Source organism: Bos taurus, chromosome 10, assembly GCF_002263795.3.
Source record: "Bos taurus isolate L1 Dominette 01449 registration number 42190680 breed Hereford chromosome 10, ARS-UCD2.0, whole genome shotgun sequence".
NCBI classification, from domain to species: Eukaryota; Metazoa; Chordata; class Mammalia; order Artiodactyla; family Bovidae; genus Bos; species Bos taurus.
In genome coordinates, this window is record NC_037337.1 from 17368823 (window position 1) to 17383261 (window position 14439).

Here is a 14439-nt window from a genome sequence, read left to right on the forward strand (position 1 = left end):
GAGTTGGTGATAGACAGGGAAGCCTGGTGAGCTGCAGTCCATGGGGTTGCAAAGAGTCGGACACTACTGAGTGACTGAACTGAATGTAATTGAAGGTATTTCCTTTAACCTGCTTTTGAAATCTGCTTAACCAGTTTTCATCAATATTGAAAAGCTCTTCTGGTTCAGGCCTCCCCTCCTCACCCTATTAATCCCCCAGGAGGGCCCCTCCAGGTCACACCATATCCAGCTGGGGCTTGGCTGCCCCTTGGAGACCCCGTTTTCAGGAGAGCTCAGAAATCCTTCCCCAACTCTGACGCGCTCTGCCCACCCCTCCCTCCTGAAAGATGAGAAGAGGGTGGTCTGGGGCAAAGGAAGAGCTGCTCCTCCCCTCCCTCATCCTTCCTCGGTGTCTGGGCCAGACCCTCTCTCCTGGCCTAGAGGGCCTCGGACTGGCTGGGCTACTAGGTTCGGTGCCACGAGGAGGTGCCCTCTCCTGCCTTCTGTCTGCCCCCTGTCCCCCAATTATTCCCACCCCTCTTACAGGACAGAGCAACACTCAGATCTGGGCCCTTGTATAAGTGAAGGGCAGGGATTCCAGGAGCCCTACACCTGCCCAGGCACCAAGGTGCCAATGCTGTAATGTATCCCTTTGGCCATTTTGTCTCCTTTGCCATGAAGACCCTTCAGGGCACTTGTGGGGAAGGGCCATATTTTGACCTAACACTATCCTCAGAGCACTGTAATCTCACCACAATTTCAAAGCTCCATTCTACAGATGGGGAAGTGGAGGTTCAGAGGGGCTCAAGAGCTTGCCTGCTGCTAAGCGGGAATCCGCAGATGAAGCCAAGCCTGTTCCTTACATGCGTCCTGGTTGAGTGAGGACAGAGAGAGGGACCCTGAGGGGCTTTGTCCCCACCAGCAGGGCTGCGGCGACACCCCCAGGACCTCAGCACACACCGGCCCCGCACCACATCCTAACAGTCAGCGTGGGCCAGGGTCTGGAGACTGGAGGTGCATCACTGAGGTCCCACAGAGAGCCACCACCATGCCCCAGTGATGGCTACGCACCCCTGCTCAGGGTCCTCAAGGCTCAGCAGCCCGGAGGACATCAGCGAGAGAAGGTAAGGCATGAGTGAGATTTAGGGTTTTCAGCCTTTCCTGTCAGCTCCAGATGGGAGCACCCCTGTCCCCCTGCCCTGCTGGCACCCCTCCTCCAGTCTCCCACCCCAGCACCCCACCACCACGCAGAGCAGGCCTTGCTCCATCTCCTGATATCAGGGCAAACTTACAGCTAAGAGCGTGGTGGGAGGGACCACCAGCGGGATTAATGCGCCGGCAGCCCCGGAGGGGCAGCTGCCAAGCTCGCCAAACACACATCATGAAAAGTTATTGCTCAGAAAACATCAGGAGCGGCACTCACTCATAAATATTTAATGCCCCCACCCCAGGCAGCCAGAGTTCCTGCAAGGCGGTTAATTGCCTCCAGGACAAGGAGGCCAGGGTCTCAGTGCCAAGATAACTCCTTCAGCCCCCTCCTCATCCTTCCACCCCAGCCCCACAGTCCCCCACCCCCTCATTCCCCAGCCCCCACCTGCCCACCTTGCCCAACAGCTGAGCAGGTCCTTTCACTTCCTGGCTCTGCTGGCCGAGGATGAAGAAGCCCCTTAAGTCTTTATTTTTTTACAAATTTTTTTTAATTTTAATTGGAGGCTAATTACAATATTATAGTGGTTTGTGCCATACATTGACCTTAAGTCTTTAAATGTCACAACACAGGTTCTATCCGCTCTTCCTACCCGACCTCCAGGAAATCTTCCTTACTGGCTTTACACTCCAGTCATATTGAGTCCGTGACTGTTCCCTAAATAAGCCAAATTTTTACCATGCAGGAGAGAGATGGTCCCTTTCCCCCTGCCCCAGGGTAAAGCCATTGGAGATTCACTCCCTGTGGATTAGAATAGCAGGACAATTAAGGGAGAGGCTGGGCCCTGCCCAGACCACATATTTCTTATTCTCAGAGTCAGAAGACCCCCTGAAACACACGTGTGCAGAAAAGTTCCTTGGAGATCAAAGGGAGAGTGATGTCAAGAGATGCTCTACCCACAGGCCTTTTCAATAAAATCCATCTTAGCTAAGAGGTGCCTCCACATACATGGAAGGAAAATGAGATACACCAAATATGGACTGCTGCTGCTAAGTCGCTTCAGTCGTGTCCGACTCTGTGCGACCCCATAGACGGCAGCCCACCAGGCTCCCCCGTCCCTGGGGTTCTCCAGGTAAGAACACTGGAGTGGGTTGCCATTTCCTTCTCCAATGCATGAAAGTGAAAAGTGAAAGTGAAGGCGCTCAGTCGTGCCTGACCCTTAGCAACCTCATGGACTGCAGCCTTCCAGGCTCCTCGTCCATGGGATTTTCCAGGCAAGAGTACTGGAGTGGGGTGCCATTGCCCTCTCTGAAATATGGACTGAGAACCAAGCAAATCAAAACAACTGACCTCAGGAAACCTGGAAGAAATGCCCCATAAAAGTAATTCAAACTGCCATGAGAGTGAGACTCAGGGACTTTCCATCTGAGTCTGCCCATGTGTCTAGCCACAGGTTGTTTTTGCTGTTTAGTCACTAAGTCATGTCCTCTTTGCAACCCCATGGACTGCAGCACACCAGGCTTCTCTGTCCTTCACTATCTCCCAGAGCTTGCTCAAACTTATGTCCATTGAGTCAGTGATGCCATCCAACCATCTCATCCTCTGCCTTCCCCTTATCTTGCCTTCAATCTTTCCCAGCATCAGGGTCTTTTCCAGTGAGTCAGCTCTTTGCATCAGGTGGCCAAAATATTGGAGCTTCAGCTTCAGCATTGGTCCTTCCAATGAACATTCAGGGTTGATTTCCTTTAAGATTGCTTGGTTTGATCTCCTTGCAGTCCAAGGGACTCTCAAGAGTCTTCTCCAACACCACAGTTCAAAAGCCCCAATTCTTTGGTGCTCAGCCTTCTTTGTGGTCCAACTCTCACATGTACTGTACTCTTTTCCCTCAATAAATAATTTACTTGCTTCATTACTTTTCATCTTTGTGGGAATTCCCACAAAGTCCCCGGTCCACCCCACTCCCAACCTTGTCCTCCAGGGACACGTCTAAAGTCCCAGCTCAAGGGTTCTCCCTGTGTCACAGGTGCTGTGCGTGTTTCTGGTGGAGTACCATGCAGGATGGCACCCATCTACTGACATGGCACAACCCCCACCAAGTCAAGTTCCTGGAGGGAAGAACCTAGATTTGCCCTATTTAGAAGCATCCTGGCTCTCCCTCTCTCTCTCTCTCTCTCTCTCTCTCTCTCTCTCTCTCTCTCTCTCTCTCTCTGTCTCTCTCTCTCTCTCTGTTGCTCTGTCTGCTGCCCCCAAGGAGCTCCCAATAAAGATGAAAACACCAAAGGAAGGAAGCAGATGGAGAGAAAGGGAGAGAGCTTCTCATCTGGAAGATGGGATAAGTGCCTCTTTGTCAAGATTGGCATAAAACTGAAATAATACATGCAAAGCACAGTGCCTGGGATGTAATAGATGCTTCAAAAATATTTTTGGACAAAATTAAAGAATGAAGGAGGCAGTGAATGGTGTCCACAAGGAGAAGAAATTGGAGAGGAAAGAAACTGGGGGCAGGAAGGGAGAAAACAAATTCTTAATGAGCATCTATTTCATACCAGGCACGATCCCAGGCTCCAGATATACTCAATGATGGAGAAAAAAAAAAAAAAACAACCACCATATCACTGCATCCATGAACCTACAATCTAGAGGGAAGACAGAGCTCGGTCTTAGCCCCAGTGTGGGGTATAGGCACTGCCATTCTAAGACTTTATTATTCACTTCCCATGGCCTCCAAGATCAAGGTCAATCTCCTGAGCTTGCATTTATGGAGTCAGGATAGATAGACCATGCTTGTGTGTGTGCATGCCTGCTAAGTCGTTCCAGTCGTGTCTGACTCTTTGCAACTCTATGGACCATAGCCCACCAGGCTCCTCTGGTCAATGGATTCTCCAGGCAAGAATACTGGAGTGGGTTTCCATGCCCTCCTCCAGGGGATCTTACTGGCCCAGGGATCTAACCAGTGTCTCTTACATCTCCTGCAATGGCAGGCGCCGCCTGGGAAGCCCGGATGGACCATGCTATGTAACAAACAGCCCCCCAGATTTCAGTAGCTTACAGGAGTTTGTCATTCAGGCAAATCCACACCGGTCCAGGCATGATCTAGCCTGTGTAGACCCTGTGTTTTGGGCTGCTCTGCTCCAGTGACACCTCCATGTGTCACCGCCCATGTCTTTTCTGCTCAGGTTGGTAAGGTTGAAACCATGACCCATTCCAGGGCCCTTACTCTGAGCCTCTGCACATCCTCCTCTCCCTGGACAGAAGACACTGCCACCCGCTCCCACCAGCAGATCCCGGAGGATCCCACAATTCTGACATACGGAGCTCGGCTGTGCTGTTGGTTCAGAAAGAGAGGAGGAGAGCAAGGCACTCGCCACGTTTCCCTGAGGACTCATCCTCTCCACCTGAGAAACGGGCAGAATTGTTCCTGCTGCTGTGGATGGGGAGTAGGATGCCTCTTTCTGCCTCTGGGAAGAATCCACCCCCTGGAATCCTCACAGTCCTTGAAGACAGTTTCTACCCAAGGGCAGTTGTAGGCTGTGAAGCAGAGAGAGGAAAGAAATTGGCCTTGAGGTTGGAAGCCCTCAGCCTGTGGCCACAACATGTTAGCTAAAGGGGAAGCAAGCCATGGAGTTCAAAATAGAGAAAGAAGAGGAAACGAAACCAGCTCATCTCCCAGTCCCCACCGCCCCCTCCCCTGCAGCGCATTAGAGGATGAATCAGCTTGTGCTCTTCATTTCTTTTCCTCTTGGAGGTAGTGGTAGAGCTGGGGGTGAGTAAGCCGTATGGTTCCCCAATGCGGTCGCGGTCAGGGTCACTGGACACTTGGTTCAGCCCCCTCTCAGGCCCATGAGAATGAGTTCCACATCCTCTCACACCAACTCCATTTCCCCTCCGCCCCCCCCCACCGCCCCTGGCAATCCCCTTCTGGCTTTTGCTTCCCTCTCCCAAGTCCAAGTCAAAGCACAGTCCACCCCAGCCCCCAGCCCACTGGCCCAGCCAGCCCCTCACAGAGCACAGGGCATGGTCCGAAACCACATCGTGCAACGTGATTCACTTCATCTGTGGAAAGACTGATGCAATTGTGGGTAAGGAGTCATTTCTGCTGATGAGGAAACCACAGTAACCCAGCAGGGGTGAGAGGGCAATCCATCAGGGCAATAGGGACCCACCCTGAGAAAGCGCACTACCCAGAGGCCTCGGGCTTCCCGGAGCAACCCAGCCACACTGCAGCGGCAGCCAGAGAACAGAACAGAACCCCCAGAGCACGGCTCCCGCTGGCTGAGGTGCAGCAGGTGTGGGGCTGGGAGGGAGGCCGGGCCCCTGGCAAGGGTGGGCCTGGTTCACACACACCAGTTCTTCCAGGGCCCCGGGTGAGCCACCTTTCTGGCTGTACAATATAGAGGCAGATGTGTGAGGTTCTCAGAGGAGGCCAGGGAGCCACGATAAGAGAAGTCTTCTCTGGATCCGATGCCTGGACCAAAGATGACGACCATCTTGAGGCTCACTCCACTGCGCTGAAAGCATCTGCGTCTGTCTCTAGTGAATGAGCCCTGCAGCCAGAGCGGGTGCCCAGAAACACCCTGAGCTGAATCTGAAGTCCCAGGAGCCAACAGCCTGTGTGCTGTGACCCGGCTCCCCGGCACACCCGCTCTGGTTGTCTGATCCACTGCTCATGTCCATGGGCCAACAAGCCCAGTCAGCCTCCTGCCCAGTGAGCCCTGAGCTTGTGCCCCCAGCTATGAGTGATCAAGCCAGAGACCTCTCTGGGCGGTGGCACCCCGACCCTCCTCACAGTGTTGCACTTACTTCCAGAAGTTGGCAAGGGATCACGTGGTGTCTCGTCATTGCCCCCACACTGGGTTCTTTTCGTCTATTCTTTATCATCTGGGTAGTTTGTGCTCGGGGTGGGTCTCCAGCTTTAAACATAAGCCATTCTAGACAGATGCTAGAGACATTAGCCCTGCCAGAAAGCGACACATCACCTCACCAGATCAACATACCCGTGAAAGGGAGGCATTGTTTCTTTTTTTTAAAAAAAAATTTTGTTTATTTTGCTGTACTGGGTCTTAGTTGCGGCACACCAGATCTTTGATCTTTAGTTTCGGCATGTGGGATCCAGCTCCTTGTCCGGGGATCGATCGCAGGCCCCTTGCATTGGAATTGAGGAGACCTAGCCACTGAAAGTCTAAGGGAGGCAGGGAAATCCCAAGTGAGGCATTCTTATCCCATTCTACTGCAGAAGGAGCCAAGGCTCAGAAGGCAATATAACCCACAAAGACACCAGTAACTTGGCAGAGAGCAGCCCAAAGTCTCTTCAAACTCCCTGCTCAGAATTCTCTCCAGATTCTAGCTACCTACTAACTCAGCTTCCTTCATGGGGGTCTCTAGATGAGGGCCAAAGAGATGAGGAGTCCTCTAAGAAGCGCCAAGCAAAATATAAAAGGAGAGAGCAGGGCAGTTCACCCTCCACATCTGTAGGTCACTGCCCCACAGGGCCAAGAACCATGTCAAACACAGGCCACTGCCCCATCCTTATACCCCCCAACCCCCACGCGCCCCCAGGCTGAAGGGCCCCTGGGGCACCATAAAGGCTGAGCTCAGCCATCCATGTGCAAGCCTGACCCCTGGTGCCATAACCTGGAACTGCATGGACAGCCAAGGAGGCCCAAGACGTCAAGAAGCTTGGCACTCACAGTGGAGCCAAGCGCTGAGGCTCAGAGCTTTTGAATATGGCCACACTCCCAGCCCCCCAGTCTGGGTGGCTCTGGAACCCCACGCTACAGGGTCTTGATAACCCCCTCACATGACCAGTTCTTGGAATATGCTCATGAGTCACGAATCTCATAATGACCTATGAGGCAGATAGAGTTTTAGCCCCTTTCTATAGATGAATGAACTGAGGCCACAGCAGTGAGAAAAACTCCCCAACTTACAGTTAGGAAGTCAATGACAGATCCTATACTTGAACCCAGATTTTCTAATTTAAAAGACCACCCCCTCCAATTTTCCTAAAGTCTCCACCCCTTGGGTCACTAAAGGTAGAAAAGAGATAGGAGAACATGGCTTCTAGGACACCCCACATACATCAGGTAGATTTATTTTGGAAAAATAAATGTATTTAAAATTCATGCCTTTACTTGAAATTGAAGAGTTTATTTAAAATAATTGTACTTAAACACGCTTATGTAAAATAACATACTTGCAAGATAGCTTTCCATCTGCTCCTAATAGCCCATGAGCACAGGACAGTTGATCTAATAAATATCATGTCTAGAGGGAGTGGGCAATGGCACCCGACTCCAGTACTCTTGCCTGGAAAATCCCACGGACGGAGGAGCCTTGTAGGCTGCACTCCATGGGGTCGAGAAGAGTCGGACACGATTGAGCAACTTCACTTTCACTTTTCACTTTTATGCGTTGGAGAAGGAAATGGCAACCCACTCTAGTGTTCTTGCCTGGAGAATCCCAGGGACAGGGGCTCCTGGTGAGCTGCCGTCTATGGGGTCGCACAGAGTCGGACACGACTGAAGCGACTTAGCAGCAGCAGCAGCAGCAGAGGGAGTGGACAGGACTAAGATTGCTAGATTTAGCAAATAAAAGTACGGACTGTGCAGTTACATTTAAACTTCAGATAAGCAATGAATCTGCTATTTGGGACACATTTATGCTAAAAAAAAAAAAAAGAAAAAAGATTTGTTGTTTATATAAATTCAAATGTAACTGGATGTCCTCTGTTTAATCTGGCAATCCTAGATTAGGTGCTACTGGGGATGGGAGAGAACTGCAGCTAGATTGGGGGTTCCAGGAACAGTTTGGAGGCCTGTTAACCAGCGAGGGATGAAGAGGGAGGGAGGTGGTGAAGTTGGAGATCCAGGCAGAAATTTGGAAGCTGCTCAGGGTTTTGGGTTCAGGAGTGGCATGGTAATGTCCTTCTTTTCTTACAGATTATTCTGACCCCACATGGAATATAAGAAAGGGGGAGTAGGGACTTCCCTGGCAGTCCAGTGGTTAAGACTTTGCACTTCCACTGCAAGACGCATGAGTTGGATCCCTGGTTAGGGAAATGAGATCCCGCATGCCATGCGGCCAAATTTTATTTAAATAAATAAAAATAAAATTGACATCTATAATTTAAAAAAAGAAGAAGAAGGGGGGAGCAGTCCGTCAGGGAGGGCCAATAAGGATGCGTGTGAGCGCATGTGGTTCAAGCAGGGTTGCTCGCCCGGTGGGGGTGGTGGGAAGTGGTAGGTTCAGGACATGTTCTGAAGGCGGAGCCCACGGAACCCCACCCTCAGGGCCTGGAGGCCAGTCTCTTCTCATCGTTCTTTGTTGCTCAGTTGTGTCCGACTCTTTGCAACCCCATCGACTGTGGCCCACCAGGTTCCTCTGTCCATGGGATTCTCCAAACGAGAATACTGGATGGGGTGCCATGCCCTCCACCGGGGGATCTGCCCAATCCAGGGATCAGACCCAGGTCTCCCGCATTGCAGGCAGATTCTTTCCTGTCTGAGCCACCACCAGGGAATCTTCTCATCTTAGCCCTTCCCAATCCTGCTCTCTCAACCACGCATCCTAGGTTTTGCATCCTCAGTTCTGACTTACGCTGTTTTCCTTCTCCCTCCATGAACTTCCCACCCCGCTGCCACCTGATGGGGCTGTCCCTGCTCCTCTTGGCAGGCAGGTCCACAGAGGGAAGAGAAAGAGAAGTCATTGTGTTGTTTTTCTTGTCCACCTCAAGGCCACCGTGCCTCCCCCAAGGGACCCAGCCAAGTGGCCAATGTCAGGTTTTCCTGAGAGAAGCCTGTCCCTCTGCACCCAACCAAGGACCAAGGCAGGATGGGCCCCCTGCCAGCCCTCCCCTGGAAGCAGGGCCCCTAAAGGACCCCTGAAGAGGCTGTGTTCACCCTTCAAGTTTCAGGTAGGGTAAAGAGACCAGCACTCCAGGCCCTGACTCAGCACCTACCAACCCCACTGCAGGGAAAAGCTCCTGGATGCAGAGCAAACCACCCCCCACCAGCACCACCACTGCATGTTCTTTCCCTTACAGACCTCCCTCAGAAGGACAAAACGCTGGTCTTTCAGCTCAAGGTCAGTGACTTTCAAACTTATTCCCAAATTAGGCCATTGTGGAGGGGGAGAAGGGGAGGCAAATCCAGGAACTAACTGTCCCCCACATCAGCCACGTTTTGTAAACTGGGGCTTCTGGTAAAATTATTTTTTTAAATAACATTTTTTAAACATTAAACTTTAATTTAACGTTAAAAAATGTTAATTAATTAAAATTTAAAAATAAATTAATTTATTTTTATTTGGCTGCACTGGGTCTTCGTTGCATCACACCGACTCTAGTGGTGCAGGCTCCAGAGTGCACAGGCTCAGTAGCTGCAACTCTTGGGCTTAGTTGCTCTGAGGCATGTGGGTTCTTGGTTCCCCAACTAGGGATCAAACCCACGTCCCTTACATCGGAAGGCAGATTTTTAATGATGGGACCACCAAGGAAGTCCTTAGAATTCTTCTTTCAAAGGATGCCTTGGTGAAAAATACTCCCACCTGTATGCACATGTTGAGGCCTTGTTCTCCTGTATAAAGACTCCTGGGTTCAGCTTTCCCAGTACCGTATCATCTAAGCCTGGCTCCCTTAGCTTTCATTCCTGTACTGTCATTCCACCTGAGACTTTATGTCCTGGTACTGCCTGAACCTCTCTCCAAGGGTCTCCATATCAGAATCCCCACAGCAGCCTCCTAACACCACCTGGGCTGAGGATGATATGGCCCATTTTACAGATGAGATCACTGAGGCCCAGAGGCAGCAGAACCTGAACTGGATGCTGGGAGTCTGACTTTGGATGCTGGCCCTCAGCAGGCTCCTACTGAGGCCCCAACCCCAGCTCCCTTCCAGGATCCCCATCCAGGCCACCAGAGTCCCAAGTCTTTGGATGGATTGACTCCTGCTGGAAGTCTGCCTCAGAGCTGGAGGCCATGATCTAATCAGAGCAGCCCAGACTGGCCTGTGCAGAGAAAAATATCGTCTCTGGGGTCTCAGCCCTGGAGTCCAATCCCTGGGTGGCCTTCTCCTGGCAGCACCCAGGGGCTCACTGCCTGTCATCTGTTACACAGCAGGAGAGAAAAGCTGGGGAACACTTCCAGCTGAGATGGATGGCCAACCAAAGTCAAGAGGAGATGTAGAACCCTATACACAGCAGCCTATTGAGAACCTATGCAGCTCAAGGACCCCCTCACCCCCCAATCACCCTTTGCTGGGCATCAGAATCAAAACCACAGATGCTCAGATGGAACTCACTGAATTTCAGTTGACTCAGGGTGAGCCTTGGGCCTGGGGATTGTTTGAAAGCTGCCCCGGTGATGTTCTGGACAGCCAGGGTTGAGAACCACCAGCTGGTTCAACTTCTCCCTTCCACAGAGAAGAAAGCTGAGGCCCACAGGAAAGGGCTGGTGACACCTTAGGACTAGGATCCAAGACCTACGACCTAGGACTAGGACCCTGGAGCCAGGAGTCTTTGCACCCTCAAACCAGTACCCCCCACAATATTCAGACCTGGATCATGACATGTACAAGGGGGAGGGGAGAACATACACTCTGGCCCCTGGCCCTGGAGGAAACTCTGGCCTTCACTCCTGTCCTCCTGGACTCTTCTGTGAGTCAAACAGTGTGAAAGTGACTCTGGGTAGGCAAACACAGCTGTGTCAGCCTCAGTTAGCAGTTCTGAGCATCTACTGTATGCAGACACTCTTGCTAAATACTTTGGTGGCATTTTCATCTAGTAGATCTGCAGGTTTCTGGCCAGAACTATTCCACATTCCCCAAGAGAAACAGGAAGCTGCTATCCATCACCGGATGAACTGGATAAAGAAAATGTGCTTTACATACATGGAATGAAACATTCCATTGCATTGGAATATTGTTCAGCCATAAAAAGGACATCCTGCCATTTGCCACAACGTGGATGGATCTTGAGGGTATTAGGCTAAGTGAAATAAGTCAGATGGAGAAAGATAAAAGCCGTATCATTTCACTTACCTGTGGAATCTAAAACCATCAAACTCATAGAAACAGAGAGTACAAGGATGGTTTCAGGGCCTGAGGAGTGGGGTAAACAGGAAGAGTTGGTCAACAAGCACAAACTTTCAGTTATAAAATGATTAAGTCCCAGAGATGTAATGCACAGCATGGTGAACTATACAGTCAAGTAATACTGCATTGTGTACTTGAAAAGTGGCTAAGGGAGTAGCTATTAAATGTTCTCACCATAACAATGACAACAATAAAATGGTATTTATGGGAGGTGAAAGATGTGTTAACTAACCTTATTGTGGTGAACACCTTATAGTATATGGGTGCATCAAATCATCATACTGTGCACTTGAAACTTACAATATTTTTTTAACTTTTTATTTTATATTGGAGTATAGCCAGTTAACAATGCTGTGACCATCTCAGGTGGACAGCAAAGGGATTCAGCCAAACATATACATGTATTCATTCTCCCTCAAACTCCCCTCCCATGCATGCTGCCACATAACATTGAGCAGCGTTCCCTGGGCTATACAGTAGGTCCTTGTTGATTATCCACTTTAATATAGCAGTGGGTACATGTCAGTCTCAAACTCCCTAACTATCCCATCCCTCTCCCTTCCTGCTTGGTAACCATCGGTTCAAAACTTACACTATATTATATGTCAGTTATATCAATAAAGATGGAGAGGGGAATGTAAGTAAGCTGGGTTTCCCCTACTTTAGTAGTCATGTCCTGCTTAATAAAATCCAAAAAGGCCTTGCTTGAAATTTCTGTCTGACAAGGAAAGAGCTTCCATTCTTACTCTAGGCAGGCAGCTCCTGGTCCCGCCTGGCCTGAGCTGTGGTGGGCATGAAGCACAGAGTTCAGAGTCAGGACATGTGAGTTCTGGGCCCAGCTCTGCCATCAACTGCTTGTGGAGCAAGTCACTCTCCTTCTCTGAGCCTCAGTGTCACTATTCATTAAACAGGGGGTGGTGAACTCCATCAGGATACTCAAATTTGTTTTGTGCGAGCCAACACTTTCTTCCCATAAAACTGCACGTGCGTTCCACAGCTTATCATGCACCCAGTAAAAGCAGCAGCTGGACCCTCAGAATGGGCACATGCAGCCCGTCCATCCGCCTAACCACACCCCCCCCACACACACACCCCAAGGAAGCTCCCCAGAACTCCCTGAAGCTTCACTCTGCTTGGCCAATAAGGTTGCCTTTGGTTCTGTCACCTGGAATTGATGGGGGACAGGGGAGTCGGGGTGGTGGTAAGGCATCTGAACAGCAGGGTCCAGCATTCCTCTTTCCTAGAACAGAGAAAGCAATTTCTTATCCCTTTGGCATGACTCCATAGCTAAGGAGGTAGCATGAGAGGGAGGAACAATGCAGGCCAGGGGCTCTAGGGCAAGGGGAGGGGGCAGCAAGGGGACACGGGGGGCCTGGTAGCACCTCAGCTCAGAATCAGAAGATTTCCCCTCCTCTCCAGGACGCAGGCCAGATTTGTCCCACCGGTAGCTCCCTGTGACTTTTTCATCTATTTCCTAATCTGTGAAATGGGCACATCAGGGCTGTTGGGAGGGTTGGCCAAAAAGTTCATCAGGGTTTTTCCATAACATCTTACAGAAAAACCGGAACGAACTTTCTGGTCAACTCAATAGAAAGCATGCAAAGGGCTCAGAGCAGGGCCCAGCACATCCCCAGCAGTTACTACTTGTTAACTGTGGTTTTCTGTGTTGTTATTTTTCTGCCTGCGGTTTGTACGCGCCTTTGATTGGGTGGCGGCGGGGGAGAGTCATCTAATTCTTAGAGCTGGTGGAAACGGTGGAAACCTCCTTTGAGAGATAAAGAAAGAAAGTGAGTCTCAGAGAAAGAAGAGGGCCTTGCCCAAATTCACGTGGTGAGTCAGAATCGAGCCGGGGCTCCGGCGAAGACTGCAGCCTCCCTCCAGGAGGCTCTGCGCAGGCAGAGCGCGCACCGCCAGTTTCCCTCCTCGGCTCAGGCCCATTGGCCTTCGTCGACTCGTCCGCCCACAGGCCCTCCGCCCACCGGGCGGTGGGGAAACCGCGGACCCCTAGGGCGGCCTTGGGTTCCTGAGGCCCCATTCGGCCTCTCCCTCAGAGCACACACCCTCCCTTTCCTGCCCAACCAGGGCCTGTAATTGCACTAACTGCCCCCTGGGGAAGGGGAGCCTCAGCTTCGTCCACATGAGTCAGGTTTCCAGGGCAGAAACCACATCGAACAGCCTCAGCCTCGTCACCGCTCCCCACAAACCACTTCCTGCCCCTTTCCTGGCACCGCCAGCCTGAGGCTCGTGGCAGCTGCCGGGTCTTGGTCTCTGCTGCTCCAGTCCTAGCCCTCTGCAAACCCAGCTGCACACGCCCGCTACCCCCACCCCAGCAGCAGGAATCTGTCCAGGTGGAGGGGCCATGCGCTGGGTCACGGAGACTGTGGGAAGTCCCACCAGGATAATCTAAGCCCTGACTGTTCCTGACTCCTCAGTCACTGTCTGTAATTTGATTGTTCAAGCAGCCCCATGTCTCCCACTGCAGAGGGAGACAGAGATGCAGGGCTGGCTGCCCCCTGCCCGTTCACCCAGGCCTGTGGCCCAGCTATGCCCATTTCTCCACAGGAGGTTGTAGGGAGAACAGAAAGAGCATGGGCTTTGGAGGCAGACCGATCTAAGTTTGGATTCCAGCCTTGCCATCGCCTTACTGTGACTTGATCAGGGACTTCATCTTCCTTAGCCTCAGTTTTCCCACCTGTAAAATGGACAGCATAGCATCACTTCTTCCGGATGTGTCAGGAGGAGTGACTGAACTAATACACACAAAAGCCTACAAAGTACACTGTACATAGTAGATGCTCAGTAACTGCTGGTGTCCTTCCTCCACCATAGCAGTTCTGGTGAAGGATGACAGGCGGCCCAATGTCAGGAAGAGTCCTCCAGTGGGAATCAAGAGACTGGATCCAACCTTGGTGCTGCCTCTGACTTTCTGTGTGGCCTTAGGCCGGCTGGACAGCCTCTCTGGTCCTCAGTTTCCTTGGGCATAAATATGAGGGTGGGTTAGATGGTTTCCAGGGTCTCTCTGACACACCTGGGGGCTTGCTAACAGGATAGTGACCCTGGGGGAGGGGGACGGTGAGTGGAACAAGGTTATTACCATCGTCGGGGCGATGGTTCAGCTTACAGGTGACAATGACACAGGGCTGGGGATTTGAGCTCACTCAGATGGTGCCAGAAGATGGCCCCCAGGGACGCACTAGGTTGGGGGCAGATCATCCTGCACCCAGGA

The 14439-nt window shown here is 51.4% G+C and overlaps 1 non-coding gene across 1 annotated transcript; it reads right to left on the bottom strand.

Moving 5' to 3' along the window:
• Positions 1-12729: 12729 nt before the first annotated feature.
• MIR2285AR (microRNA mir-2285ar) lies at positions 12730-12789 on the bottom strand. Its single transcript, NR_162232.1, has one exon. It is a non-coding gene; the product is annotated as a microRNA mir-2285ar (primary transcript).
• Between the last annotated feature and the right edge of the window lie 1650 nt (positions 12790-14439).